The following is a 24,179-nucleotide window of genomic DNA, read 5'->3' as shown; positions in this document are numbered from 1 at the left end:
AGCATTAAAAAAAATGAAGACTTTACCTCTTTCATGTTTACATGGATGGAACTGGAAAATATTCTTCTTAGTAAAGTATCTCAGGAATGGAAAAAAAATATCCAATGTACTCAGTAGTACTGTGAAACTGATTTATAACCGATTTATAATCACTCACACTTGTATATGAAAAATGAAACACAACTATAGCATAGGATGAAGGAAGGAAGGGGAGGGAGAAAAGAAGGGAGAGGGGTGGGTTGATAGAGGGACACACACCTATGGAGCAGATTACAAGTACAAGTTGGATCTATCAGGTGTAGAATATAAATGTCTTAATCCTGTAATTGGGTAAATGAGGTAAAGGCTATGTTGATTAGAGGATGTAAGCACTCCAATTTGTACAAATAATCAACATATTGAATCCCATAGTAGCATAAATATATTTATGATCCATGTACAAATGACTTAATATATACATATGTGGGAAAGAGTCCATAGTCAACAAATGGTGCTGGGAGAATTGAGTGGAGACCTGTAGCAGACTGAAACTGGACCCAACCTTTCCCCTATAACAAAAATTGACTCTCACTGGTTAAAGGACTTAAACTTAAGGCAAGAAACTATGAAAATTTCTTGGAGAAAAAAAAATAAGAAAATAATGCTTCTAGGAGTGGAAAAAAAAAAATTCTTGGAGAGAGTGCAGGGGAAACACTTGAAAAAATTGGCCTGGGAGGATACTTTATGAGGAGGACACCCCAGGGAATTGAAGCAATATCAAAAATACATTACTGGGATCTAACCAAATTAAAAAGCTTCTGCACTGCCAAGAACACACTAAGTAAAGCAAATAGACAGCCCTCAGAATGGGGGAGGATTTTTGCAGGTTATATTTCTGACAAAGGTCTCATAACCGAATCCACAGGGAACTCAAACTTATTACTAAGAAAAGAACAAGTGATCCCATTTCATTGTGGGCAAGAGACATGAATGGAAGCTTCTCTGAAGAAGACAGGCACATGATCTACAGACACATGAAAAGATGCTCATCATCTTTAATCATCAACGAAATGTAAACCAAAACCACTCTGAGATACCATCTAACTCCAGTAAGAGTAGCTCACATCACAAAAATCCCAAAACTTCAGATGTTGGCGTGGATATGGAGAAAAGGGAACACTTCTGCACTGCTGGTGGGAATGCAAGCTAGTACATTCCTTTTGGAAGGAACTTTGGAGAACCCTTGGGGATCTAAATGTAGACCTGCCATTTGATCCTGCAATTCCTCTTCTAGGTGTATATCCAAAGGACCAAAAATCATCTGACAATAAAGATACTTGCACCAGATTGTTTATTGCAGCTCAATTCATAATTGCCAAGTCATGGAAGAAGCCCAAGTGTCCATCGACCTATGAATGGATTAATAAATTGCGGTATATGTATGCCATGGAATACTATGCAGCATTAAAAAAGATGGAGACTTTACCTCTTTTATGTTTACATGGATGGAGCTGAAAATATTCTTTGTAAGGTATCTCAGGAATGGAAAAAAAATATCCAATATACTCTATTCTACTGTGAATCCAATTTATAATCACTCACACTTGCATATGAAAAATGAAACATAACTATAGCATAGGATGAAGGAAGGAAGGGAAGTGTGAGGGGAAGGCAGTGGGGTGGGTGGATGGAGGGTTAGTAAAGGGACAACACCTATTGAGCATATTGCAAGTACAAGTTGAATCTACCAGGTGTAGAACACAAATGTCTTAATGCTATAATTGGGTAAATTAGTTGAAGGCTATGTTGATTAGTAGGATGTAAGCACTCCAATTTGTAAAAATCATCAACACATCAAATCCCAAAATGGCATACATGTATTCATGATATATGTACAAATGACTTAATAAATAAATAAATAAATAAAATTAATCACATCTTAGGTCACAAGTCTAACCTCAGCAAATTTAAAAGAATAGAAATTATTCTCTGACTATTATGGAATAAAAGTTGAACTGAGTAACAATAGTAATCTGCATACTCATACAAAAACATGGAAACTAAATAACCTTATGCTGAATGATAGCTGGGTCAAAGACAAGATTAAGAAGCAAATTACCAAATTGTTGGAACAAAATGATAACGAGGACATGAATTACCAGAATCTCTGGGATTCTGCAAAGGCAGTTCTAAGAGGGAAATTTATAGCACTGCAAGCCTTACTGAAGGGAATGGAAAGAGAAGAAGTTAACAACTCAATGGGACATCTCAACTGGAAAAGGAAGAAAAGTCCAACCCCAAACCCAGCAGAAGAAAAGAAATAACAATTAGAGAAGAATTAAAAGAAATGGAAAACAAAAGAATTATACAACAGATCAATAACTCTGAAAGTTGGTTTTTTGAAAAGGTCAATAAAATAGATAAACCTTTGGCTAACCTAACCAGAAAAGAAAAGAGTCAAATCTCTAATTTCATCAATCAGAAATGGCAAAGACAAAATAAGAAAAGACTCCTCAGAAATTCAAAATAACAAAACACTCCTTAGAAATTCAAGAAATGGCAAAAACAAAATAACAAAAGACTCCTCAGAAATTTCTTGACTATTATAAGAAACTCTGTCCTTAGAAATACTAAAATTTGAAGGAAATAGACCAATACCTGGAAGTATGTCACTTTGCTAGACTTATCCAGAATGAAGTGGAAATGTTGAACAGGCCCATATCAAGTTTTGAAATAGCATCAACTATACAAAAATCTCCCTAAAAAGAAAAGCCCAGGACCAGATGGCTTTACATCAGAATCCTACCAAACCTTTAAAGAGGAACTAGTTACCTATATTAACCTCTTCCAAAACATAGAAAAAGAAGGAATATTACCCAACACATTCTATGAAGCAAACATCACCTTGATCCCCACACCAGGAAAAGACCCAAAAAGAAAAGAAAATTATAGACCAATATCAGTAATGAATATTGATGAGAAAATATTCAACAAGATCCTAGCAAACAGAATCCAGCAATACATCAAACAAATTATACAACATGACCAAGTGGGTTTTATCCCAGGGTCTCAAGGCTGGTTCAATATACATAAATCTATAAATATAATTCATCACATAAACAAATCAAAAGACAAAGACCATATGATTCCCTCAACTGATGTAGAAAAAGCTTTTGATAATATCCAGCATCCTTTCATGATCAGAACACCTAAGAAAACTGGTATAGAAGAGACATTTCTTAAACTGATAGAGGCCATCTACAGCAAACTCACAATATTGTATTGAATGGAGTTAAACTGAAATCATTTCCACTCAGATCAGGAACCAGGCAAGGTTGTCCATTGTCTCCACTGCTTTTTAACATTGTAATGGAAGTCTTAGTCATTACAATTATGCAAGAAAAAGGTGATCAAGGGTATCCATATAGGGTCAGAGGAGATTAAACTTTCACTCTTTGCAGTTGATATAATTGTATATCTGGAAAACACCAGGGATTCTACTACAAAACTCTTAGAAGTGATCAAGGAATACAGCAGTATTTCAGGTTACAAAATCAACACTCATAAATCTGAAGCCTTTATATATAACAATGATAGTCAAGCTGAAAAAACAATCAAGGACTCTATTCCTTTCACAGTAGTGCCAAAGAAGGTGACATATTTGGGAGTTTACCTAACAAAGGACATGAAAGATCTCTATAAAGAGTACTATGAAACTCTAAGAAATAGCTGAAGGTGTTAACAAATGGAAAAACATACCATGGTCGTGTCTGGGAAGAATTAACATTGTTAAAATGTCCATATTACCCAAAACAATCTACAGATTTAATGCAATCCCTATTAAAGCTCCACAGTCATACTTTAAAGATCTCGAAAAAATAATACTTCATTTTATATGGAATCAGAAAAAAACATCACCAAGACATTACTCAGAAATAAAAACAAAGCAGGGGGAATCATGCTATCACATCTCATATTATACTATAAACTGATAGTGATCAAAACCGCATGGTACTGGCACAAAAACAGAGAGGTAGATGTATGGAATAGAATAGAGAACCAAGAGATAAACCCAGCTACTTACCGTTATTTGATGTTTGATAAGCTAATTAAAAACATTTAGCGGGGAAAAGATTCCCTATTTAACAAATGGTGCTAGGTGAACTGGCTGGCGACCTGTAGAAGACTGAAACTAGACCCACACCTTTCACCATTAACTAAGATAGACTCTCACTGGATTAAAGATTTAAAATTAAGACATGAAACTATAAAAGTACTAGAAGAAAGTACAGGGAAAACACTAGAAGAAATCAGCCTGGGCGAATATTTTATGAGGAAGAAATCCCCTCCCCCCTGCAATTGAAGCAACACCAAAAATACATTACTGGGATCTGATCAAACTAAAAAGCCTCTGCACAGTCAAAAACACAGTAAGTTAAGCAAACAGACAGCCCTCAGAATGGGAGAAGATATTTGCAGGTTATGTCTCCAACAAAAGTTTAATAACCAGAATCCACAGAGACCTCAAACCTATTAGCAAGAAAAGAACAAGTGATCCCATCTCAGGGTGGGCAAGGGAGCTGAAAATAAACTCCTCTGAAGAAGACAAGCACATGGCCTACAGACACATGAAAAAAATGCTCATTATCTGGGTGGCACCTGTGGTTCAAAGGGGTAGGGTGCTGGCCCCATATACCAGAGGTGGTGGGCTCAAGCCCAGCCCCTGGACCAAAAAAAAAAAAACACTTGTCATCCTTAATCATCAGAGAAATGCAAATCAAAACCACTTTGAGATATCATCTAACCCCAGTAAGGCTAGCCCACATCACAAAATCCCAAAACCAGAGATATTGGCGTGGATGTGGAGAAAAGGGAACACTTCTACACTGCTGGTGGGAATGCAAACTAATACATTCCTTTTGGAAAGATGTTTGAAGATCACTTAGGAATCTAAAAATAGGCCTGCCATTCAATCCTACAATTCCTCTACTAGGTATATATCCAGAAGACCAAAAATCACTTTATAACAAAGATTGCACCAGAATGTTTATTGAAGCCAAATTCATAATTGCTAAGTCATGGAAGAAGCCCAAGTGCCCATTGCCCCATGAATGGATTAATAAATTTTGGTATATGTACACCATGGAATATTATGCAGCCTTAAAAAAGATGGAGACTTTACCTCTTACATGTTTACATAAAACATGGAGCTGGAACATATTCTTCTTAGTAAAGTATCTCAAGAATGGAAGAAAAAGTATCCAATGTACTCAGCCCTACTATGAAACCAATTTATAGCTTTCATATGAAAGCTGTAACCCAATTATAGCCCAAGAAGAAGAGGAAAGAGGAGAGGGAGTGGAGGGGAGAGGGGAAGATGGGTGGAGGGAGGGTAATTGGTGAGACCACACCTACAGTGCATTTTACATGGGTACATGCGAAATAGTAATTACTAAGTGTAGAATATAAATGTCTGAACACAGTAACTAAGAAAATGCTGTGAAGTCTACGTTAACCAGTTTGATGAAAATATTTCAAATGGTATATAAAACCAGCACATTGTATTCCATGATTGCATTAAAGTACACAGCTATGATTTAATAAAAAACAAACAAAAAAAACTTCCCTCCCCATGTAGTTGTTTGTCATACAACCACTCACTCCTCATGTCAGTGACCCCAAATTCAACATGTCCCATAGCTGCTGACCACAGTAAAACCTAATTGCCAATACCAAAGTCATGTTAATAAGCTCCCCTCTCCATGTGTGTTTAACCTAGCCAATTCACAACCCCCACAGGAGAGCCTAAGGGATGACACCTGTGGACTTCAAGAAAGGCAGAGTCCCACAGGCTCCCTCTCTCTTTCATTTCCTAGCCATAGGAGAGCACCCTGCTGTCTCTGGCCTCTTGTGGATCTATAAAAAAATGCTTTTGTTACTTCCTGTGTTTTGTTGTGCTGCCTCCTCTATGTCTCACCAACCTACACACCAGAATGTTCTCTCCTCCAGGGCTGGATAGAGATAGGATGTATAGCCACTAATCAGAGAGAGCCCACTAGATTAAAATAGAAGAAAACACAATTGGTGCAGTGAGCAGGGTATGTGGTCACAACTATGAGGGGCACCCGGAAATGCCTCAGACTGCTTCAGCCCTCCCATGTGGCTAACAGCACTTGGAAAGGCTCCAAGGCTTGCTGGGTATGTCTGTGCTGTTGGGCATTGCTGCCTGTTTTCTTTATTGAGTGCTACCCAAACTCCCTAAACTGGATAGGCTCTAGAGAGTCTAAGCGCTCCCTGGGTTTACCAATTATAAGCCTTAAAAGGGTATGCAGGGCAACCACAGTGGCTATCCAAGGCTGTTGTCACCCCTGAATGGGAACTACCAGGCTGGGTGAAACTGACTACATTTCGAAGGCCGGCTTGGGCCCAATAGGCTTGTTCATGAGAGGCAGAAGAAGGAAAGGCAGACACTGGGCCAATATGAGGGTTAGCTGAGCATGAGAGAGAGACTAGTAATCTGACTGCCCTTTGAGTTGGGGAGATAGTATCCAGGGAGGTCACATTCTCAATCTGACAAGAGGGACACCTACTTAACTGAAGAGATAGTGGCTCCCTACTGGCAAGGGTGCCACTGATGTCAGCTATCACTATACTGCTGCCTTCCATTGCATCTGTTTCTCTATGCCTCCAACCCTGAAGAAGTTTGACTGAGACCCCCTAGAAAGGGAAGCAGCAACAATGGACTAACAGGAACCACAAATGGAGGCCAGACCTCAAACTAGGGGCCATTTGGGATCACCAGGATCTTGTCAGGTAAACATCTGAAGAAGGGGAAAGGGCCTCATTATCTTGCAGTCTAGCCATTCCAGTCCTTTAGTGTTGGAGGTTCCTGGCCCCTTAACACGCCCTCTTTTCTTTTTAATCAATTAGAAACAGAAACTAAGAAGCCTTCAGGCGCCTAAAAGCCTCAGACTACCAAAGGAAAAATAAAAGTAAAATAGCCTTGGGCTTTAGGTGGCTACAAGTCAAAAGGAAAAAAAAGGAACTTCAAAATGTTTAAACTTTGGCTCGGTGCCTGTGGCTCAAGTGGCTAAGGCGCCAGCCACGTACACCCAAGGTGGTGGGTTCAAATCCAGCCCGCCTGCCAAACAACAATGACGGCTGCAACCAAAAAATAGCCAGGCGTTGTGGCGGGCGCCTGTGGTCTCAGCTACTTGGGAGGCAGAGGCAGGAGACTCGCTTGAGCCCAGGAGTTGGAGGTTGCTGTGAGCTGAGATACCACGGCACTCTACCCAGGGGGACAGCTTGAGGCTCCTGTCTCAAAAAAAAAATGTTTAAACTTTAAGTACTGAGCAAACAGTACTTAAAGTTTAACAAACATGATGCTGCTAGCCCCAGATTACTTAGTGATTTAAAAACAAACCATGAAACCCAAGAAGAATAAATGAAAGGTAATTAGATTTTAACTAATATTTGCTAAAATGCATTGATTAACAAGACTGCATAGGCTTATTCAGGGGCTCAAATTAACTTATATCTGGGGAATCCCACTAAATTTAAACATTGTGCCCCCTAAAATCTTAAAAGGTAACTAAATACAGGAGAAAAAAATAGGTGTGCCTTACTTTAATTGCAGCCTTGCTAAATTTCCCATAGTTTTAGTACTCACTGCCCTAAACTATTCCATGAGGCATAAACAGCCACACATAGTAAATAATAAATTAAAATTAAAGTTAAGACTTTGATACTGACAAAACAGGACTCCATGCATTCTCAGTTAAAATAGTTAACATAGCCCAATGTAAACAGGGCCTCAAAGCTTAAAAACTTCTAGAAAATCTAATCAAGCAATGGGTGATTACCTATATTCCTTCTCCACTGGACAGAGCAATTTTGCCTATTCTTAAATATGAATGTAAACACACAAAATTAAAGGCACCTCATGATGAGACCACATCCATCAAGGTAGCCAGGTCCAATATTATTTAAAATTCTTGATTCTATTCAATAAACCACCAGTATATATTTTGCACTTATAAATTTGGGTAGCATGTTTTATGCAGGTCCTATTTCAACAGCCTCTCTACTGAGTTTGTTCCACCTCAGACAGGCCACAAAATAATTTTTCCAGGCTACCCAACAGACCTGTCATCACACACAATCTTTACAAATAAGATCTTGGACATCAGGTGGGGCACAGTGGCTCATACCTGTAATCCTAGCACTCTAGGAAACCAAGACAGGTGAATTTCTTGAACTCAGGAGTTCAAGACCAGCCTGAGCAATAGCAAGACCCTGTCTCAAACAAACAAACAAACAAACAAAAGAATCTTAGACATCTACCCCTCCCTAGGAACATAGGTATGACATTACACCAATAACATTCTTCTCCAAGGAGACTTGGTTGACACATTCACCGAAGACAAACAAATAACTATAATCTTTTAGTACTCTAGGGTTTCTGGTGGCAACATATTTCTCATTCACAAATTTTACTTATCAACAGACACTCCTATTAGTGACTTAAACACCCAGCCTGAGAAAGTGAGACCCCTGTCTCTACTTTTAAAAATAGAAAAAATAGCTGGGCAATGTGGTGGGTGCGTGTAGTCCCAGTTACTCAGGAGGCTGAGGCAAGAGGATTGCTTTAGCCCAAGAGTTTGCATTTGCTGTGAGCTATGATGACACCATGGCACACTACCCAGGGTGACAGAGACTCTGTCTCAAAAAAAGAAAAAAACATGAATAAAAGGGAAAAACTCCTATATGACAAGACTCTGACAACTTTTTAAATGCCTCATAGAGTCTCTGGATCACTTATGGTGACCTAAATTAGTTGCTCCAGGGCTTCTGATGCAAGAAATTGCCTTCTATTCACCATTAAAACGACACCTCCTACAGGACTCTCACTGACCCTGACCTGTGTCTCTCCATCCCCAACTGCCCATTATACTTTTCATGTCATGGAAAAATAGAAACAACCTCCCACAAGCTCCACTCAGCTACCAAGGCCTCCTTAAGACTGGATGAAGCCTGGCCCTCTGGAATATTCCACTTGCAGGAGATGGTAGGCTTCAGAGGACAGACACCAAAGTATTGGAAGAGGTCACTTTTCCCCCATGCCTCCAGACTACCTGCAAAGCACTGTGGGATTAACTAAGTGAAACGAAATGGGAGTTCGTGGACTGTACAAAGGCCACTGCTGATCATCATATGTGATGGAACTCAGAGGAATGTTGCTGCTTTCCATCCCTTTAGCCAGGATGTCCCTAGCAAAGCACTGGACACAGCACACTTGGCTAAATTTTTCAGGCAGTCATCTTAGCACTGAATGCCTTAGCCAACAAATGGTCCCATCTTCACATCTGTTACAAACTCTTGGGCCATTCATTACCCAAAAGTTGTTGTCTTTAAGGTAGGGAAAAAACAAAAACAAGACAAAACCAAAAAACTCCTCTGGAAGTTGCTTGCATGACAGACACTAAAAATATAAAGCAAAATTATACATCCAGCCACATGCAGTGGCTCACGTCTGTAACCCTAGCACTCTAGGAGGTCAAGGTGAATAGAATGCTTGAGCTCAGGAGCTTGAGACCAGCCTGACCAAGAGACCACCTCTAAAAATAGCCAGGTTTTGTGGCAGGCACCTGTAGTCTCAGTTGCTCAGGAGGATGAGGCATGAAGATCACTTGAACCCAAGAGTTTGAAGTTGCTGAAAGCTATGATACTACAGCACTCTACCAAGGGTGACAAAATGAGACTCTGTCTCAAAAAAAAAAAAAAAAATTACACATCCCCACACATCCTAAGATCATAACAAAAGGCCTTGCCAGGACACTCCTTGTTCCCTTCAGAGTTACGGACCTTATTAGTAGTAATTGAGACACACGTTTCAGTTCTTAAAATACATAATACGAGACTCTTGAAAAAGGCATTCAATAGAACTTTCATTCCCCTAATAGGTCCGAAATAACTGGTTTCACTGAAAGACATAATGGGGTCCTTAAACAACTACTTCTCAAATTCCTGTCCAATATATAAACCCCTAAAGTTCTCTATCATGCCCCAGTACTTAATTTATTTTCAATCTTGTCCCTAGCCCACAAAGGATGCACACTATTCTGGGACTCATAAACCAGAGACTGTTCCACAGGCAAGGCAGTTGTTCATCTGATAGGGGACCCATTTGAATCTAAATTTCTAGCAAAAATCAAAAACAAAAAATGTCCCTGTTAGGTGCAGATATACATCATTCCATTAACTATTAGTCTTACTGCCACTGGTTTGGGTGCTTTGTTGGTTTACAACCTGTAAGGCCAACATTATCTCCAATGGATACCCACTTAAAAGGATACCTTGGGTGGCGCCTGTGGCTCAAAGGAGTAGGGAGCTGGCCCCATATGCCGGAGGTGCCGGGTTCAAACCCAGCCCTGGCCAAAAACTGCAAAAAAAAAAAAAAGGATACCCTAGTCCCACATTCTAGATGACTTTGCCCTGGCCCTAAAATCACCACTGGTGATGACACTGCCTCAGACAACACAACCTCAATGCAAGACCTTGATGTTGGAGATGACATTACCTATTACACTAGGCAATGCCCTCTGACTGCCTCTCCTAAGGCACTAGCAGACAAAGAATATTTTTTGCTTTTCTTCCTGAATCCACTGCTTAGCTTGTGATCCTAACACAGTACTTGCTCACTGCTCAAATATGCATCTCCACACATCCATATCTAAAGGAAAATCTGGTATAGGTTACAAAATTAATGGAGATTTCTGTTTTCCACAGAAAGTACCTGCCTCATATTAGTAAAACCTTACCTCCCTGGGGAGAGGACCACCTACTCTGTGGTGCTTCCTCCTTCTACTGTCCTCCCACTTTCTACCCTCGACCTCCTATCTCATCTTCCCTTCCACAACCACTCCCTGCCCCTGGTTACTTACAACACCACTAATGTTTATATGCCTGCTACTAAATCACTTAACATCCTCCAACATAACTGCCCCTGCAGGGTCTCCAGCATTCAAATTACAACTGTCTTATGGTTAAGATAATACTGAGGCACTAAGGGATGTATTGCTAACAATCTAGTTGCTATCCTGGCATTCATTTTTAGGCCTGACATAAGTTGTTGGAAACCGTTCATAACCCACCACTTTTGACCTAGTTAAAACTTTTTCTCCCTGTGTGGTTGTTGGGATATAACCTGCTTGTTTCACGTGTCATGACCCCAAATCCAACACATTCCAGAACTTCTGAGCATGATGAAACCTAATGGCCAACACTATCCCCTCTATATGTAACCACTGGAAGCCTGAGAGATGATGCCAAGAGAACTCAGTAAAGGCAGAATTCCACAGGTCCTCTCTCATTCCCCACCCACTGGTAAGCATCCCTGTCTGCGGACTTCCTGCTGGCCCTTGAAGGCAGTTCTCAGTCTTGTGGACCTGACCTGACCAACACACCAGAACATAACCTTCCTCCTGGTCAGGTCAGAGTTAGAATGCATAGCCACTCTCCAGAGAGGTCTATGACCTAAGACCAAATTAAAGGAACATACTAACAGGGGACATGAGATGGGATGGACACTGCAAAAGGAAGGTGACCTCACCTGCCAGATACAACTGCAACGTGGTAGTCAGGGGTGTGGGTGTGGAGGGCAGCTCATTTGCCTTTAGACTTTGCCTAAGCCATGTCCCAAGACACAGTCCCCAGGCAATTAAAGAACCCTGGCCTAGTCACCACCATGGCCCTTCTGACACCGACAACATATTCCAAACCCTCATCAATTTGTGATAATACACTTATTTTTGGTTAGATGACAGCCTCCTCCATAAGTTCCCTAAGAAAAGGCCTAACTTGAATTTCTTCACTGTGTCTTAAATCAACTATTCAGGCCTTCATTACATTATAGGAAATACAAGAAATGGGGAAACATTTAAACACACCACAAGAATACAACCAGAAATACCAAAATGGGTGATTCTCTGAAACAATGAGTGACTAGCAACAGCAACAGGTTCAGAGACTCAAACTGAAATATATAAAACTTTAATAGATAATAGATCCAAAGATAATCAAAAGCAAATTTTGGAATAATGAAGAATTTTACTTTCTTAAATAGGGTAGATATTATTATTTTTAACTTTCTTGGTTCACATACTAGTACTGTGGTTTTAATAGGACAATGTCTTTAGCTATAGAATATGTATTACAAACCATTTAAACCAAAGTGTCATCATTCCTGTAATTTTCAACTTCAAGGCCTCTATCCTTCCTTCATATAAGCCCCTGTTTTGAAGCTCTGTAGGGGAAGTTTAAGCCTAAGAAGTTCATATGAAAAGAACAGCTGAATAATGTTAGCTTTTCTTTTTTTTTTTTCTTTAGCAAAAAGACTTTCGGGTCTACAAAGGTTTATATTTACATATAAAAATAAGCGCTCCCCAGACACCTTGACTGTAGCTTTATCTTTCTACCTGACTGCAATGTATCAAAAGTAAATATAGACTCGGGGCCCATAGCTCAGTGGTTAGGGCGCTGGCCACATACACCGAGAGAGGTGGGTTCGAACCCCACCCGGGCCTGCTAAACAACAATGACAACTGCAACAAAAAAATAGCCGGGCGTTGTGGCGGGCGCCTATAGTCCCAGCTACTTGAAAGGCTGAGGCAAGAGAAATCGCTTAAGCCCAAGAGTTAGAGGTTGCTGTGAGCTGTGCCACGGTACTCTACCGAGGGCGACATAGTGAGACTGTCTCAAAAAGAAAAAAAAATGGTTCGCAAAAACAGGAGGAAGAGGGCCCTTGAACCAACTTTTACCCGGTGCTCACCGGGACGAGCCGAATTCGCTAGGTCCGTGAGGCGGAAAGACAGAGCCACCATCAACCTGACTCTAACGGCAGTTATTCTTTGCCTGTTAAAAAAAAATTCACACAGACCGCTTTGGAGAATTTTGAAGAGGCAATCACTGTGTTTGAAAAAACCCTGAGGAAGAGTCGGAAGGACTTACCTCAAAACTGCTCCTGGCCGGGCCGTTGGAGCGACAACCCCAGCGGCCTGTCTGCCCTAAGCTGCGTTGGAAGGCTCCGTGGGTCTGGCAGAAGTGATCAGAGTGGGTCCCTTCAGCAACCTCGGGCAAAGCCGCGTTCCTTCCCTTTGCCTGTCTTCACTGAATGACGTGATAAAGCCAACTACTACAAATAAAAACACACCTTAGCCTTGCTGAGCAGGCGCCGGAAAAGACGGCGGCGCGCCGAATGTCACTTCCGCTTCTAGCCTCAGCGGAAAGACTGGCTTTCCACTGTACCCGGCCCGGTCACACCGAACCCAGTCGGGACCCAGACGAGCAGAGAAATTCTCGATTTGCCCAGCGTCTGTGCGAATGGGCCTTGAGTTCGGCTTCTCGCGGGGGCTGGAGGCAGAAACAGGCCCAGGACAAGGTTGAGGTTAGTAAGGGGAGCGGGAGGAAGGGCGGGCCCCGCATTCTGCGACGGTGAGACCAGGCTCAGGGCCCAGGGCCCAGTTTCAATGATCAAATACGGCCCAAAGGCGAAACTACAAGTGGACTTGCCCACACAATGCTCACAAAAGGTTTTCTACCTCCCTCCCTTTGGGTTTGCAGCAATTCTTACATGGATAAACTTGCCAGTCCCTGGAAAGTTCTGTCTCCTAAATTCAGTCCATCCGATCTTTAAGCTTGTATTTCCCCTTTTTAATTTATATAACATGCTAAACTGTTAAGAGTGGCCTTTTCAACGTATTGATACTTTTTGTAAATCTGAACTTTTTTTCTACTTCAAATAATGTATTTCTAGTTTTATTTCTGGGATCTTACCACAAAGTTCCAAAGCCACGCATACTAGGTTGGAAAATAGCCCTGATAAGAGGCATGCTTCACTTATGCAGGAATGCTTCTAAAGTTTCTCCAGAAGTCAATTTTGTTGTGGCTTATCGTGGGTGGCCTTCATGCAATTAATAGTTATTTTGAATACTGATTTTTTTTTTTTTTTGAGACAGTCTCACTCCGTTGCCCAGGATACAGTGCCATCACGTCAGCCTAATCTCACTGCAACCTCAGACTCCTGGGTTTAAGCAATCTTCCTGCCTCAGCCTCCAAAGTAGCTGAGTCCAAAGGTTCCTGCTACGACAGGCTAATTTTTTCCATTTTTAGTAGAGATGGGTCTTGCTTGCTCTTCCTTGGGCTGCTCTTGAGTTCCTTAGCTCAAGGGATCCTCCCACCTTGGCCTCTTGAAGTGTTAGGATTACACACATCCGACACTGCGCCCAGCCTGAACACTGAGTTACTAACATTTTATCAAGATTTATTCATGCTCATTACCAAATGTTTTATGAATCTATTGACTTGTTAACTCGTTACTGATTTTTCATCTTTTCCTGCAGAAAATTTTTATGTAGCCAAAGGAGTTAATTTTAAAAAATAATTTCTAGGTTTCCTGCCTTGCATTAAAGTCTTCATAAACTCTAAATCACATACAGATTTCCTGATGTTCTTCTGCAGTTTATTACTTTTTAATCTTTCTCACTCGTGGAGTGTATTTTGGCATATGATGTGGGATAGTGGATCCATTTATTTTTCCCTTACAGCTGGATGGCCAGTTATTGTAATACCACATAGTAGTAAACTCTCCTTGACTTACCGGTTTGACATTCCATGTTTATTAGACAATAAATTCCTGGGTGTGTGATATATACATACCCTATATCTGATTCTAGATTCTATATCAGGAAATGTTTACTTATGCCAATCCAAAGGTTTTTATTCTTCTTAGACATCTATATGAATCCAGTAGCTTTAAGAAGGTAATGATAGCTGTTTGTTGTTTCTTCCCTTCCTGCTTCAGACATTAAGTTTTTATTCTCCATCAATTGAGTCCAGGAGTTCATGGCTACAGTTAATTATGGATCATGCCACTGCACTCTAGCCTGGATGAGACAGAGACCTTGTCTCAAAAAAATAATTTTTATGCTTCCAGTGATGTAGCTACTGCCATGATTTTCAGTTTTAGTATGTGGACCAGCTGTATTTAGATGTAGTTCACATATGACAAATCATCCATTTAAAAGTATACAATTAAATGTGTTGAGTACATTCACAGTATTGTGCAACTATCATAGTCTTAGGACCTTTTCATTACCCTAAAAGAACTCTTTGGATGTCAAAACCCATTTACTTCCCCCTGAAGCTCCAGGTAACTACAAACTTAGTCTCTGCAGACTTTTGTGGACATTTTGTATGAATAAAATCATACAACTTTTTGTGAATAGCTTTTTTCACTTAGCATGTTTTTTCAATGTTCATCTGTGTTGTAGTATAGATCAATTTTATTACTGAGTAATATTCCATTCCATTTACTAACTATCATATTTTGTTCATCAGTTGATGGACATTTGGGTCATTTCCACTTTGGGGGTATTAGGAGTAATGCTGCCAGGAAAATTCACATGTATTTTTTTGTGCACATACACATTTCTCTTGGAATTGCTGGGTTCTACAGTAATTATAAGTTTTAGAATTTAAAGAACTACCAGAAATTGTAAGGGTTCCAATTTTTCCACATCCTTGTTAACAGTTGCTATAGTTTTTCTCATATTAACCATCCTGGTGAAGTGGTAATAATCACTTATTATTGCCCTAAGACTAGTTAAGCATGTTTTCATGTGCTTTTTAGCCATTTGTATGTATTCTTTGGAGAAATTTCTGTTCATGTCTTTTATCCCTTTTGAAATTTGATTGTCTTTTCATTATTGAGTATTGAAGTTCACTATCACAGATAAGATTTGCAAATATTTTCTGCCATTCATTGTTTTGTCTTTCACTTTTTTGCTGGAATATTTTAGAATACAAAAGTATGTAATATGATCAGCGTCCTCTGAAATACAAGAGTTTGATGTTGATAAATTTGTTTTTTCTTTGTTTCTATTGTGCTTTGGGACCATACCTAAGAGAACACTGCGAAAGCCAGTGTCATGACACTTTTCCCCTATACTTTTTTCTTCTAAGAATTTTACATTTGTGGGTCTTATACATCATTGATCAATTTTGAGTTAACTTTGTGAAGAATAAGGGCCCAAATTCCTTCATTTGCGGTATTCATTTGTGGTATACATTTCTCTCAGAACCACTTGTTGAGAACATTTTCATTCTCCATTGAATTACCCTGGCACCCTTATAGGCGATCAGTTGACCATATAAGTGTGAGCCTATTTCTGGAGTCTAAATTCTATTCTCCTTATCTATAACTTTATTCTTAAACCAATGCCATACTGTTTTCCACGCTACAAAATTTTGTAGCACTTTTTTTTTTGCAGTTTTTGGCTGGGGCTGGGTTTAAACCCGCCACCTCTAGCATAGGGAGCCTGCCCCCTACTCCTTTGAGTCACAGGCACTGCCTTTTGTAGCACTTTTTAAAATCTGAAAGTGTAAGTCATTCAACTGTGTTCCTCTCTTTCAAGACTATTTTGGTATTTAGTGTTCTATTTCTATATAAAGTTTAGGATTTGCTTGTCAATTTCTGTAAGAAGGCAGTCCTAAAGAAAAAAATTCATCACTGGCACTATTAAAGCATGCTAATGCAGACTTTATTCAGTATCACTGTTTTAGGTATAGGAACCACTGCAATGGGCTTTTGCAGTAGAGGAGAGAGACTGGGCTAACTCTGAATACAAGATTGGCAAGTGGGGATTTATGGCCAAGTTAAAGATTGAGGGTCATTGGATGGAAAATTACAAAGGGGAAATATCAAGCATATAGAGGATAGTGGATAAACCAACCTAACAAGATTCTTGTTCAAGTCAGGCCAAAGTAATCAGATGTCAAAAGGGGGATCACAGGCGATGAGGAACCAAACAGATGTCCAGGGTTATCTGATATCGAGGGTACTAGATTCTTGCTAAACTGACTTAGCCAGGTTCTGGCTAAAACTGGATTTCCAAAGAAATACAAATCTGTAGATAAGCCCAAGAAAAGTTTGAGGAGCTAGATTATAGTCCGGTAAAACAAAGACTTTATCACCATCTGGAATTTTCAGAAAGATTATGTTTAATCTATAGACCAATTTGGGAAGTATTGCCTAAGTATTCTAATGACTGAACACGTTGTGACTTTCCATTGCTTTTGGTGTTTTCTTTTTTCTTTTTTTTTTTGAGAGAGAGCCTCACTATGTCGCCCAGGGTAGAATGCCATTGCGTCACAGCTTACAGCAACCTCCAACTCTTAGGCTTAAGCAATTCTCTTGTCTCAGCCTCCCAAGTAGCTGGGACTATAGGCAACTGTCACAATGCCCGGCTATTTTTTGTGTTGCAGTTGTCACTGTTTAGCTGGCCTGGGTCAGGTTCAAATCCGCTACCCTGGGGGTATGTGGCTGCCACCATAACACTGTGCTATGAATGCTGAGCCTGTTTTTGGTTTTTATCATTGTAAGTCTTGCTCATCTTTTATTAAATTTATTCGGAAGCATTATTTTAATGTTATTATAAATGGAAATGTTTTCTTAATTTCATTTTGGATTATACAATGATGGTAGATAGAAAAATAGCTGACTTTTCTATGTTGCTTTTTTTGTTTTTTGAGATAAGAGTCTCACTCAGCCACCCTGGGATTGAGTGGTGTGATAGCTTACAGAAACCTCAGTCTTGGGGTCAAGTGATCCTCTTGCCTCAGCCTCCCAAGTAGCTAGGACTACAGGTGCCCACCACAATGCCCGGCTATTTTTAGAAACAGGGTCTCTTGCTCAAGCTGTCCTCAAATTCCTGAGCTCAAGCAATCCACCCACCTTGGCCTCCCAGAGTGCTAGGATTACAGGCATGAGCCACTGCTCCTGGCCTTCTATGTTGCTCCTGTTACCTGTTAACACCTTACTGAACTTGTAAGTTCTAATAGTTTTTAGTGTATTCCTTAGGATTTCCTAGATAAAAAATCATGTTAGTAGACATATTCATTCTTTCTAATCTACATTTTCCTTTTCTTGATCATTTACATTTAAAAATTCCCAATGGATGCATAATTTTATGAGGTGCTTTTTCATCTTCCCTTGCAATACATTTTTTTCCTTTCTTCTATAGTGTAGTCATCAATTGTGCTGAGAATGTATTTGGTAATAAGCCTGTCTTGCAATCCTGGAGTAAAACTGGTCATAGTGCACTATTCTTTTTGTTATTAATTTATTTTACTAACGTTTTATTTAGATTATTTACATACAAATTGATTTTCTTTAAAATATCATTACCAGGCTGGGCATGGTGCCTAATGCCTATAATCCTAGCATTCTGAAAGGCCCAGGTAGGTAGTCTGCTTGAACTCAGGGGTTTAAGCCTGAACAACAGCAAGACCCCTTCTTTTAAAAAAATAGCTGGGTTGGGCGGCACCTGTGGCTCAGTGAGTAGGGCGCCAGCCCCATATACTGAGGGTGGCGTGTTCAAACCCAGCTCTGGCCAAATTGCAACAAAGAAATAGCTGGGCATTGTGGCAGGTGCCTGTAGTCCCAGCTACTTGGGAGGCTGAGGCAAGAGAATCGCCTAAACCCAGGAGTTGGAGGTTGCTGTGAGCTGTGACACCATAGCACTCTACTGAGGGCTATAAAGTGAAACTCTTATCTCTTAAAAAAAAAAATAGCCAGGTGTTGTATCAGGTACTTGTAGTCCCAGCTACTTGGGAGACTGAGGCAAGAGGATCCCTTGCACCCAAGAGTCTGAGGTTGCTGTGAGCTAACATGCTACAGCACTCTATACCAAGGGTGACGAACTAAGACTCTGTCTCAAAAAATAAAATATCATTACCTATGATTAATTTAATTCTAAGCTTTCTCTTATTTGAGTAGATGCATTCACTTATTTGATTCCTATGATACAAAATCGGGTGGTTATTATTATTATGAAATTCATCCCCAGTATACAAAAAAGCAGATAGAAACGAGAGGCCATCTTTTTTCTCCAAAATTACACAGCTCATAAGAGACAGACCAAGACAAGTACTCTAAGAGTCTGACTCTTGATTCTATACCGCTAACTCTTGACTCTATGACCAGTACAGATTTAAAAGTTTCCTCTCATTTCCAAAGGTATTGATCTGTCAAATTCTGAAATCTTCACTTTCACGTCCACTAGTTGAAATAATTTATCATTAGAAGACCAACTGCCTACATACCTAAAACTAATTTTTGACATTTCAACCATGATCCTTTTCTCTTCCCCATCACGTAGATAGAAGCCCCCAAAGGAGACCATCAAGAGAAGGCATGTGAATCCAAACCTACACACAGTTGCCTCAGTACGTTCATAGAAGCCATCTCACATTAACTTTGAGTTACCTTACATTCAACATACACAGAGAAACACACCTTACTCTAAGCAGATGTCTGGAAAGTCTCATAGCCAGCAAAAAAAAAAAAAAAATTAAGGTTGTTGCTCTTCTCTCAGCCCTTAAAAAATGTTTAATTTTGTTTTTTCCCTTTATGCTTTTTGGTAAGAAATCCACAGCCAATTGAATTGTTCTCTTATAAGTAGTTCTCAGTCTCATTTCAAGATTTTTCTCCTTAGCTTTCAGCACTTTCTGTTTGGGTTTAGAATTTTGGAGAGTTACTGTTTTGGGTTCACTAAATTTTTCAATCTGAACATTTTATGTCTTTTACCAAATTTGAGTTTTTCACCATTACTTTTTCAAAAATTTTTACTGCATCACACTTTCTCTCCTCTTCTTCAGGAACTCTGATATCATGAATGTTAGCCCCTGAAGCTCTGCTGTAAGTCTGTTGAATAATTTTGGATTTTATTCAGGGCTTTTTGATCATTATGCTATTACACTCTGGACTTTTAAGTTCTATGGACAATATAGAATTATTTTTTAATCAATTACTCTATTGGGTTCAGCTTGCAAGTTTTAGTCAACACTCTGTGGGTTATGATTTCAGTGTGAGTTTTTCAGATTTTGTAATACTTACTATATGTGTTTCTGCCTAAAGGCTAGATTACATAGAAGGTCATCTAACTCACAGTCCAGTTGGAAAGGTTTATGTTTTGTCTCACTGCCACAAGATTGCCTGAAGGCTGGAGGCAAGTAAATGCAGAAAATATAATGTGGTATGGATCTCCCTCTCTTTCTCACTGATCATAAAGAAACCCCCTTCCCATCAATATACTGCCAAAACCAAAAGGCTTCTTCTGGAGCTTCCATGCTGGTACTGATTTCTACCTCTGGGTTTTCACCACACTGGGTGACACCACGAGAAAAACTGGTAAACTTACTGCCTATTTGAAATCTGGTATTTTTTCCCATACATCTGCTATTTACTTTTCAGATTCCTCAAATAGCAGCTCCATACATTTTGTCCATGTCTTACATCTCCTTTCAGTGAGACAAACAGGATAATAAATAATTATTATTATAATGTATACTCCATCTTTCTCTAAACTGAAACTAATTTTGCCTAGTTTCTAATTTAATTTTTTTATTTTCTCTACATATGGTCCTTAGTAGAGTGCTGTGGTGTCACAGCTCACAGCAACCCCCAGCTTCTGGGCTTAGGTGATTCTCTTGCCTCAGCCTCCCAAGTGGCTGGGACTACAGGTGCCCACCATGAGGCTTGTCTATTTTTTTGTTTTATTTTATTTGTTGCAGTTTGGCCAGGGCCATGTTCAAACCTGCCCCCCTCAGTATATGGGGCCAGTGCCCTACCCACTGAGCCACAGAGGCTGCCCAATTTTGCCTAGTTTTATATACATAACAACAATATAGTATGCATTTTTTTACATCTGCTTTCTTTTGCCACATTATGTTTGTGAGATTCATTCATGTTAGTGAGTTTACCAGGACAGTAAGCAGAATTCTGAGATGGTACTTGTAACTCCTTGGTATAATGCTATTGAATGCTGTTGGGATAAACAACTTCCTTCTAATCAAAAAAATATGGCAAAAGTGATGGGACATCAGTACAATAGTATTGTGTGGCAACAATGAAGGAATTTTGCAGACATAATAATTCAAGTCCCTAAGTCAGTTGATAATATGTTATACAAAAGAAGTAATCTAGAATATCTCTAGGAGGACTTCATTTACTTATGTCTAGAGATACCTAGAGATACACACCTGACTAAATCAGATGTGACCCTTCAAAGGGGTTCTAGGTATTAGAAACTAAAGACAGTAGACACACTCTTATTTATGTTGCTGGCATTGACAACATAAGACATCTGAAAAAAAATTCTGCCAATAATCTGACACAGATTAGAAACACATCCTTCAATATTTTAGCCTATACATAAGAAAATGCAATGTAGATGATACCCTGATTTTAGTCTTAGGGGATCCTTAGTAGAATCCCAGGCTAAGCCATGTCCACACTTACGTGTATGGCTAACAGAAACTGTGAGACAATAAACATCTGTTTTGTTTTGATCCATTGGTACTAAGAATGGAAAGCTATTATAATTTATCATTGTTGCTATCCTTTGTAGAAGAGTATTCCACTAAATAAGCATGCCATAATGTGTTTTTCCTTTTAATTATTCAGACAAATTTGGCAGTTTTTTCCCTAACAGTATTTAAAATCTAGCTGCTAAGAATAATCTTTGACATTTTCCATTGGTACCAAGAATAGAAAGCTATTACAATTTATCATTGTTGCTTTCCTTTGTAGAAGAGTATTCCACTAAATAAGCATGACATAATGTGATTTTCCTTCTAATTATTTAGACAAATTTGGTGGTTTTTTCCCCCTAACAGTATTTAAAATCTAGCTGCTAAGGGTAATCTTTGACATTTGTCTTGATGAGCATGCATTTTGTTAACTAGAGTATATTATGTTCAAATTCAGTAGAAAATACCAAATGGTTTTTCAAAATACATTATTTTTTTTTAAAAAATCACAAAACCAACCAAAAATCAAAGGGAGGAAACACAGACTTTACCTCAATGGAAAGACCTGCAAGGAATTTGTATTCCCCTTCTATCCCAGTATATCTCTGGGATAGAAGGTTTCAATGTGTGGGTCTTGGGACTGGTCCTGCTCATCTTGTGTGCCTGTTTATTAGCCTGTGTGCTAGTGGCTGTGTCCACTGGTTGTGGGCTTAGCACTTTGACCTTGTATGACTTTAAAGTCTTTAAGTCTCTTAGCTGGTGTATAAGCCAGCAGGTAGGTCACAGAAATAACTGTGTTCAAAATTCTTTGTCTATTTTATGAGAAAACAGAAAGATTTTAGGGTAATGGAACACATAAGTTTCAGATATCAAAAGGAAAAATGAAAGTATAGGAGGAATAAATTCTAGTGTTCTGAGTGAAAGCAATTAACAATTTCTTATATATTTTCAAATAGCTAGAAGGCTCGATTTTGAATGTTTGCAACATAAATGATAAATGTTCTAGGTGATAGATGTGTTATGCTGATTTGACATTACATATTGTAAATATGTATTGAACTATTACTGTCCCTCTTAAATATGTATAATTAGGTATAAATTAAAATAACAAAAAGAAAACTAAGGAAAAAGGATCAAAGAAAAAAATGAGGAAAATGTAAGTATAAAATTAGATAACTGAATTAAAATTCAAACACATGTAATTACATTATATAGAAATGGATCATATACTTCCATTTGAAGTATTTTTTTTTTTTTGAGACAGAGCCTCAAGCTGTCCCCCTGGGTAGAGTGCCGTGGCATTACAGCTCACAGCAACCTCCAACTCCTGGGCTCAAGCGAGTCTCCTGCCTCTACCTCCCAAGTAGCTGGGATCACAGGCGCCCGCCACAACGCCCGGCTATTTTTTTTGGTTGCAGCCGTCATTGTTGTTTGGCGGGTCCAGGCTGGGGATTCGAACCCGCCACCTTAGGTGTACGTGGCTGGCGCCTTAGCCGGTTGAGCTATAGGCGCCGAGCCATTTGAAGTATTGAGTGGACTGTTTTGTAGGTCGCATATTTAGTTCAAGTCCAATATTTCCCTACTGATTCTCAGTCTAGATAATATATCCATTGTTGAAATTAAGAGTAATGGACCCCCCCCAACTGGTATAATACTGTCTACTCAGACCCCATAATACTGGCCTTAGATATTATACTTGAATGCTCTACTGTTTGGTGTACATGTATTTGTAATTGTTTGTCTAGATTAACTGACCATTTTATTATTATATGACCTCCTTTTCTCATTAAAAGTTTTCATATGAAGTATATTTTTTCTGACCTAAGTATACTCCTGCTCCTTTTTGGTTTCTGTTAGCAAGGAGTATCGCTGTTCATCCCTTTAGTCTACTTGTGTCCTTAAAGATGAGTCTCTCGACAACAACATATATAGTTGTATCATTTTTAATGCAGTCAGGCACTCTGTCTTTTGATGGGCAAATTTCATCAAATCACATTTAAAATAATTATTGGGGCAGTGCCCATAGCTCAATGGTAGGGCACTGGCCACATACATCTAGGCTGGTGGCTTTGAACCTGGCCTCGGGCCAGCTAAGACAATAATGACAAACAACTGCAACAAAAAAAACCAGCTGGGTGTTGTGGCAGGCGCCTGGTCCTAGCTACTGGGGAGGCTGAGGCAAGAGAATCACTTAAGCCCAAGAGTTTGAGGTTACAGAGAGCTGTGACACCATGGCACTCTACCCATAGCAATAGCTTGAAACTCTTGTCTCAAAAGTAAATAAATAAATAAAATAATAATAATTTTTTTTTTTTTGGAGACAGAGCCTTAAGCTGTCACTCTGGGTAGAGTGCCATGGCATCACAGCTCACAGCAACTTTCAGTTCCTGAGCTCAAGCGAGTCTTCTGCCTCAGCCTCCCAAGTAGCTGGGACCACAGGCACCCACCACAATGCCCGGCTGTTTTTTGGTTGCAGCCATCATTGTTGTTTGGTGGGCCCGAACCTACCACCTTGGATCTATGTGGCTGGTGCCTTAGCCACTTCAGCCACAGGCACCAAACCTAAATAAAATAATTATTGAAAGGATAACACAGCATGATCAAGTAGGAATTACTCCTAGTTGTTAAGGATGATTCAACATATGTAAATCAATAAATGTGATGTACCATTAACAAAATGAAAGAAAAAAACATTATTACAATCAATGCAGAAAAAGCATTTAATAAAATTCATCATCATTTCATATCAACTCCCAAACAAATTAGGTATACAAGGAATGCTTCTCAACATAATAATGGCTATATATATGATCTGACAATTAAATTCACAA

The 24,179-nt window shown here is 39.4% G+C and overlaps 1 protein-coding gene across 1 annotated transcript in view; it reads right to left on the bottom strand.

The window, feature by feature from the left end:
* The window catches only part of LOC100941286 (zinc finger protein 426), a gene marked incomplete at its 3' end in the record, with an annotated part of 23,541 nt that extends 10,350 nt beyond the window's left edge, over window positions 1-13,191 (bottom strand). Inside the window, exon 1 of the mRNA XM_012810259.2 lies at window positions 12,988-13,191. The remainder of the gene's footprint in view (window positions 1-12,987) is intronic.
* Window positions 13,192-24,179: the final 10,988 nt, after the last annotated feature.

Source organism: Otolemur garnettii, unplaced genomic scaffold (genome assembly GCF_000181295.1).
Source record: "Otolemur garnettii isolate 467f Iridium unplaced genomic scaffold, OtoGar3 scaffold00127, whole genome shotgun sequence".
Classification (NCBI taxonomy): domain Eukaryota; kingdom Metazoa; phylum Chordata; class Mammalia; order Primates; family Galagidae; genus Otolemur; species Otolemur garnettii.
Note: the sequence above shows the minus strand (reverse complement) of the source record. Positions and strands in the feature narration are given on the sequence as shown.